We start from the raw sequence: 6,624 nt of genomic DNA on the forward strand, positions 1-6,624 counted from the left end.
ACACACACACACACACACACACACACACACACACACACACACACACACACAGAATCCGAAATACGAAGAGTTAGGTGCAAAGGAATAAAAAAGGGGACTGAGTTACTGAGTGTGGAGGGAGGAGGAGGAGGTGAAGAAGGAGGAGGGAGAGAAGGAGGAGGAGGAGGAGGAGGAGGAGGAAGGGGGGGAAGTGCCTGAGGGAGGGCTGATCTGTATTGGACTGAAGAGAGGAAGGGAAGACTAGAGAAGATTGGAGGAGAGAGATGAAGAGAAAAGAGAGAGGAGAAGGAAAGGGAAATAAGAAGAAAGAGGTATGAATAAGGCAACAGGAGAAAGATATGGGAAAGGAAGAGACGGAGTGAGAATGAGGAAGGCACGAAGAGTGAGATGGCGATATGCAGAGTCAAGTGGAAATATTTAGCATTCCGAGGTTAAGGGGTTGAGAATATTTTTAGTTCTCTTTATCGTAGGTGTAAAGTAGTGAAATATGTTAGTCAGCACATTAGAGATAGACAGAAAGATACTGCAGACAGATAGATAGATAGATGGATGGATTTATTTATTCATAAATTCACTGTAAAAACATTTTCATTTATTGATTACAGCAACGCAGCACCAGAACTTTGACTTCTCACATAATCTGACCTTGATCTATGACCCTGACACGTTTATATAGATACATGCATACATACACAGAAACCACTTCATCACAATAGCAACAACTTCTACGTACAGAGACAGAATGATAGAAGAGAGAAAGTCTGTTTAGATGGGAGAGGAAAAGAAGAGGAAGGAGGGTGAGATGAAGGATGGAGATGGAAGGATGAGAGAGGAGACGGCGTGAGAGATTGAGAGGAGGGGGGAAATGGAGGCGGTGATGCGATGATACTCAGGCCACAAATGAGATGCAAAAATAGACCAACACAGACGCCTGAAAAACAAAGGATGGAGAAATGAGGGAGGGGAAATGTAGACAAACTGAAGAAAAATGTAATGATGAATAAGAGTCGTCAAACCGAAGAAAAAAGCACAGACATCTGGAAAATGAAGGAAGAGTGAATAACAGACGAAATGAAGAAAGATGTAGAGATGGGCCAAAGCGGACACCTGGAAAATGAAGGGGAACAGGAAGGGCAATGAGGGTGAATAATGATGATGATGATGATGATGATGATGATGATGATAATGTTGATGATAATGGTAAGGATGCCGACGAAGACGATGATGATAATTTCAATGATGAAAACAAGACCAATGATACATAAACAACAATTAAAAAAAAATAGCGCATGACATAAACAAAAGAGAAAGACAGGACGAAAGAGAGGAAACTGGAGAGAAGAAGAAAGTAGGTAAAGAGGAAATGAGGGAGGAAAAGGAGGGAAGGAACAATCAAGGAGGCGCCATAACAGGAGATTAAAGTGAGTTGTGGTGAGAGAAGGAGACAGAATGATGAGGAGAGAAAAGAGAATGATGAGGGAAGGAATTATGAGACAAGGAAGATGATGGCATGAAGGAGGAGGGGGAAGCACAGTGGAGAGAAAGAGGAAAATTAAAAGAGGGAAAAATTCAGAGGATAAAGAAAAGTTAGACAAAAATACAAAGGGCATAAGAACAGGAAGGACGATGACATTTTTATATATATAATTACAGAGAAAGAGAAAAGAGAAGAGAAGAGAAAAGAAGTGAAGAGAGAAGTGCAGTGAAGAGAAGAAAAAAAATGATAAAGTAAGAGAAATTAAACATAAAAGTAAATGAGAAAATGCGAGAGGAAGCGAGAAGAGAAAAGGCGAGACGATAAGAGAGAGAGAGAAGAGAGCATAAAATAATAGGAGGTAAGAGAGAGGACAATAAACCGAGATTGGGTGGAAACAAAGGAGAAAAGAGAGAGGGAAGAAGATAAGAGAAAACCAAAGAGGCGTGAAATAACGTGTGGAAGTTGTGGAGAGGAGGAGGAAGACGAGGAAGAAACAGGGACACGAAAATGTAGAGGAGGAGGAAATAATGTAAGAGAACGTCAAGGAAGCGTGAAATAACGTGTGAAAGTTATGGAGAGGCGGGAAAGAGGGAAAAGGAAAAAGACAGATGAAGAACAGGATGAAAAGAAGGGGGAATTGGAAGAAAATATAAAAAAAATAATAGGAAACTAAGGAGACGTAAAATAATGTGTGCAAGGTGTCAAGAAGCGAGAGAAGAGGAAGAAAAGGAATGAGGAGGAAGGAGGAGGAAGAAGAAGAAGGAAGAAGACGAGAAAGAAGGCAAGGATGAGGGAAATTATGTGTGAAAGTTGTGAAAGAGGGAGAGACGCCGAGGAAGAAGAAGAGAGAATGAAAAAGAGGAAGAAAGAGGAAGAGGAGATACAAAGAAAGAGGCTGAGGAAGAAGACAGTAGAAGAAGAAGAGGAGGAGAAGAAAGAATAGGCGTGATATAATGTGCGGAAGTTGTAAAGGGTGGAGAGAGGCTGGGGAAGAAGAAGAGGGATAAGGAAGAAAGAGGAAGAGGAAAAGGAAAAGGACGAGGTGTGAAGTAAGTTCAAGTAACGCACAAAAGGTGTTAGGAAGCTGAGGGACGAGGATGAAAGAAGACGAAGAACAGCAGAATGGAAAAGGAAGAGAAGTAGGAAGAGATGGAAGCGTGAAATAATGTGCGGAAGCTGTGAAGAGACTGGTAGGAGGAGGAGCAGGAGGAGGAGGAAAAGAAAGACTTGGGACGAATAGTACGAGTATAGAGGAGGAGGAAGAAAGAAATTAAAGGAAAGAATTGGGACGAGGAATATAATGGAGAAGGAAGAAGAGGATAAAACAGGAAAAGGAAGGCGAGAAGGAAGGATAGACTAAAGACGAGGAAGACAGGAAAGAGGAAGAGAAGAAAAGCAGACGAAGCGAAAACTAACAGACAGCTTATCCTCGGTCTTCCTCTCCCTCCCCTTCCAACTATCCCAATTTCATACACCAGTTTTTGCTAAATCTTGGCTTTTACGAAATCCATCTGTAAAGAAAAACACCAGAAAAAGGGAGGATCGGGATGGTGATGATGATGATGATGATGATGAGGAGGAGGAGGAGGAGGAGGAGGAGAAGGAGGTGAAGAAGGAGGAAGAAGAGGAAGGAGAGGAGGAGGAGTTTTTTTTTGGGGGGGCAATAGTTGTAATGTTTGCAATGGTTTCTGTGCTTGGAATGTTTTGCTCGTCAGTAACTGTGTGTTGTAAGAGGATTTGAGACCAATAATATCACAACGGAAAGAGGTGAGAGAGAGAGAGAGAGAGAGAGAGAGAACAGGTCATATCCCCGGCCACCGCTGAGCTCACAACTTTTTTCATGGAACGAGAGTGGAAGAGGATTGCATGACTACCTGTAGAGAGAATTGTATGACTGTAGAGAGAGCATTGCATGACGAGATGATTTCATGACCATCTGTTGAGAGAGAAATCCATGGCTGCAGAAAGCGGATTGCATGCCTAGGGAGGATTGCAGGACTGCTGAAAGAAGAACGCATGACGGCTTCTAGAGAGGATTGCATGGCTGTAGAGAGAGGATTCCGTGACTGTAGAGAAAGGATTGCATGACTAGAGAAGGGATTGCATGACGGCTTAGAAAGAAGCTTACACGACGGCCTATAGAAAGGGGGTCATGAAGAAGGAGTTACCGTATTCTGAGGAGATCTCTCAACACCTCCTCCTTAGCGATTGATTCCGCACATCATATTTCAGTATCTTTTTGCAAGGTGTTGATGCAAACAGTTTCGAAATTAAAACAAAACAAGAAAATGTCGGGGTGTAATATGCAAAATAAATCGCTAAGGAAGAGGCGCTAACATCCCCTTATGTCACTTAAACTACCTACCTAACAATGGCGATAGTTGATACGAGACAAAATACAGAGACGTGGGTTCACAAGTTTTTTTTATTATAGTGTCGGGTATATAATATAGCTGATAACTACCATATTCTATCTATCCATCTATCTATCTATCTATCTATCTATAGCCAGCCGCCCTAATCCCGTAAGGGGTGGCCACAGACAAGTCACCTCCATATCTCACTCTTCCCTGCCAATTCGCTGCCCTACCCCAACTTACACCCCCTCTCTCACATTCACCTGAACAAAATCGTCTGACCATTGCCCGAATGTAAATCCTCAAGTGTCCCAGGTGTCCTCAAAAGGTAGATCGAAAGAGAATATAACATTTTCAAAACGGCATTCTGTATACCAGCTGGAAAACACACACACACACACACACACACACACACACACACACACACACACACACACACACACACACACACACACACGGCATTAACAGCCTCAAAATGGTCTCCTCTGCTGCAAATGGCTTTCCGTGGTTTGTTTATACAGACGCCGGTAGGGTGGCTCCAGAAGAAAGTGAACTATACGGAAGGTGTGGTGAAACAGCCAATTATTACTCAAAAAAACAATACATACGAGATGAACACTGAAAAGGGTTAGCAGTATCACCGTAGACAGATTAACAGAGAGACAGACAGATAAATAGGTAAAGAGATAGATCGGGTATTGCATCCCACACGTTATACATTCCCAGCCTAAAGTTGTCCTCCACAGCGGTACCCCAGGCCAGGGTCACAAGGTCTGCACACCCACCACCAGCACCCCGACACCCTCAGCAAAATGGTCAAGTTCAGCGCATTGATCCAGGAGTCGGAATACGTCCACAGGTGGCCGGTATTGCTCCCATCACTCTTCCCTCTCCCGCCAGTTATTGCCGAGTTACGGAGGCTTTATATAATTAACGCTGGGAGTGACGCAGTGTTGGGGAGGCTTTATGTAACTGTGGTAAGGTGAGATTCCGTGTCAGAGAGGCTTTGTATAACTGACTGAGAGAGATGCGGTGATAGGAAGGCTTAATATAATTGTGACTGGGAGAGATGCGGTGTTAGGGAGGCTTTATATTATTAAGGCTAAGAGATATGCAGTGTTAGGGAGGCTTTATATAACCGTGGCTGGGATAAATGGCCGTATATGAAGTGTTACGTGATGTTTCGTGACCACAATGAGGCTGCAGAGACCTATGCAATTTTGTGGAGCTTAGTCATCTTTGAAATATCAGCGAATAGATTGTAGGTCGTTATGAAGAGTACACCCATAATTATAATAAAAATATATATATATCGTATCAATGGGGTTCTTTGGTTTTGGAAATGATTAAATTCCTCAGGCACAGACCGAGCTATTACGTTGGTACATCAAGTTTTTGCAAAATTCCATTATTGAACCGCTTTATGTATCTTCAGAACACTGACACATACCAAAAATAATATTTGCATTAATATCACAGGGGGGAACATGTATCACAACGCCTCCTCCACATTTCAAAATATTAAGTGCTTCAAGTGGAGCGACTTTTTTAATGGGGTGATGCAACTGTCGTAAGTCTGCTCTCCCTCTGCTCATAACATTAAAGACTCGGGATCTGCTGGCTGTTCAATTTACCAGAATGACATAATAGTGTTACAAATTAGTGTCCATGAAAGGAGTAACTGCATGCACACTCACGGATGCAGTAACCATCTTTATAATTAAAAAATGTGAAAATATAGTTTATGTAAAGCCAAAGCTATACAGTGTGTAAGTGTCGCATTTTAAGTGGCTTCACTTATTTCCTAACACCATTCCTTAACCCAATTTAAATGGCCGCCAAGGTGTGGGCTCGATCCCTGGCCACCGCAGCTCTAACAACAGGTAACTTAATGCAGGTAAGGGAAGTTAGGTAAGAGGCATACTTAGCGCAAGGTATATGAGAGCCGAGACAATACAGGTAACTTAAGCGGCCCAGGGGAAGGCCAGGGGAGGGTCAATGTTGCAAGCACGATGAATATGCAAAGTAGTTGGGTAAAATGCTCCTCCCAGAAGTTTATTTATGAAAATTGAAACGCCCAACGAACGGCATTGCATCGGGAAATTTGAATATTTTTCATGGGGGAGGCGGAGGGGGTGGGGGGTGTGGGGGCGGGGGAGTGGGGGGAGAGTAATAAATTAAGGGAGATTAAGTGAGGTGGGGAAAATGAGAGGAAGGTGGTGGAAGTGGTTTTGGTGGTGGGTGGGGAAGAGGTGGAGGGGAGGGGTGGATTGAAGAGAAATGAAGGGAAGGGAGGGGAGACAGAGTGAGAGAGAGACAGAAAAAGAGCGAGAGAAGTGTGGACGAGGGAAGATGAAGGGAGGGGATGGAGAATGCAAAAAGGATGGGAGAAGACAGAAAGTACGAAAGAAGATGAAGTGGATGAGGAATGGAAGAGAGAGGATGGAAGGATTGGAAGGAAGGGAGGGAGGGGAGAGGGAGTGGGAGTTGGAAGGGAGATGAGAGGAGAGAAAATGGAAGGGATAGAGGATGCAGAGTGGATGCGAGGGAATGGCGGGCTGTAACCAGAGAAGAGGAGGAGTTGCAGAGACAGGACTGGAAAAAATGGAGACAATATGATGGAAGGTAGAAGAAAGATGCGAGAGGGATGACAGAAGATGGGGAGGGGCAGAGAGAGAGAAAGAGAAAGCGATGGGGATGAGGGGGGCAAGAAGGGAGAGAGAGAGAGAAAGAGGGTCAAGGGCAATGTAAACCTGGAGAGAAAGTTTTTGATGAAGAGAGAGAAGTTTT

The sequence above is a fragment of the Coenobita brevimanus genome, chromosome 70 (assembly GCF_032717465.1).
Source record: "Coenobita brevimanus isolate Jiangsu-jjx chromosome 70, ASM3271746v2, whole genome shotgun sequence".
In the NCBI taxonomy this organism is placed as follows: Eukaryota; Metazoa; Arthropoda; class Malacostraca; order Decapoda; family Coenobitidae; genus Coenobita; species Coenobita brevimanus.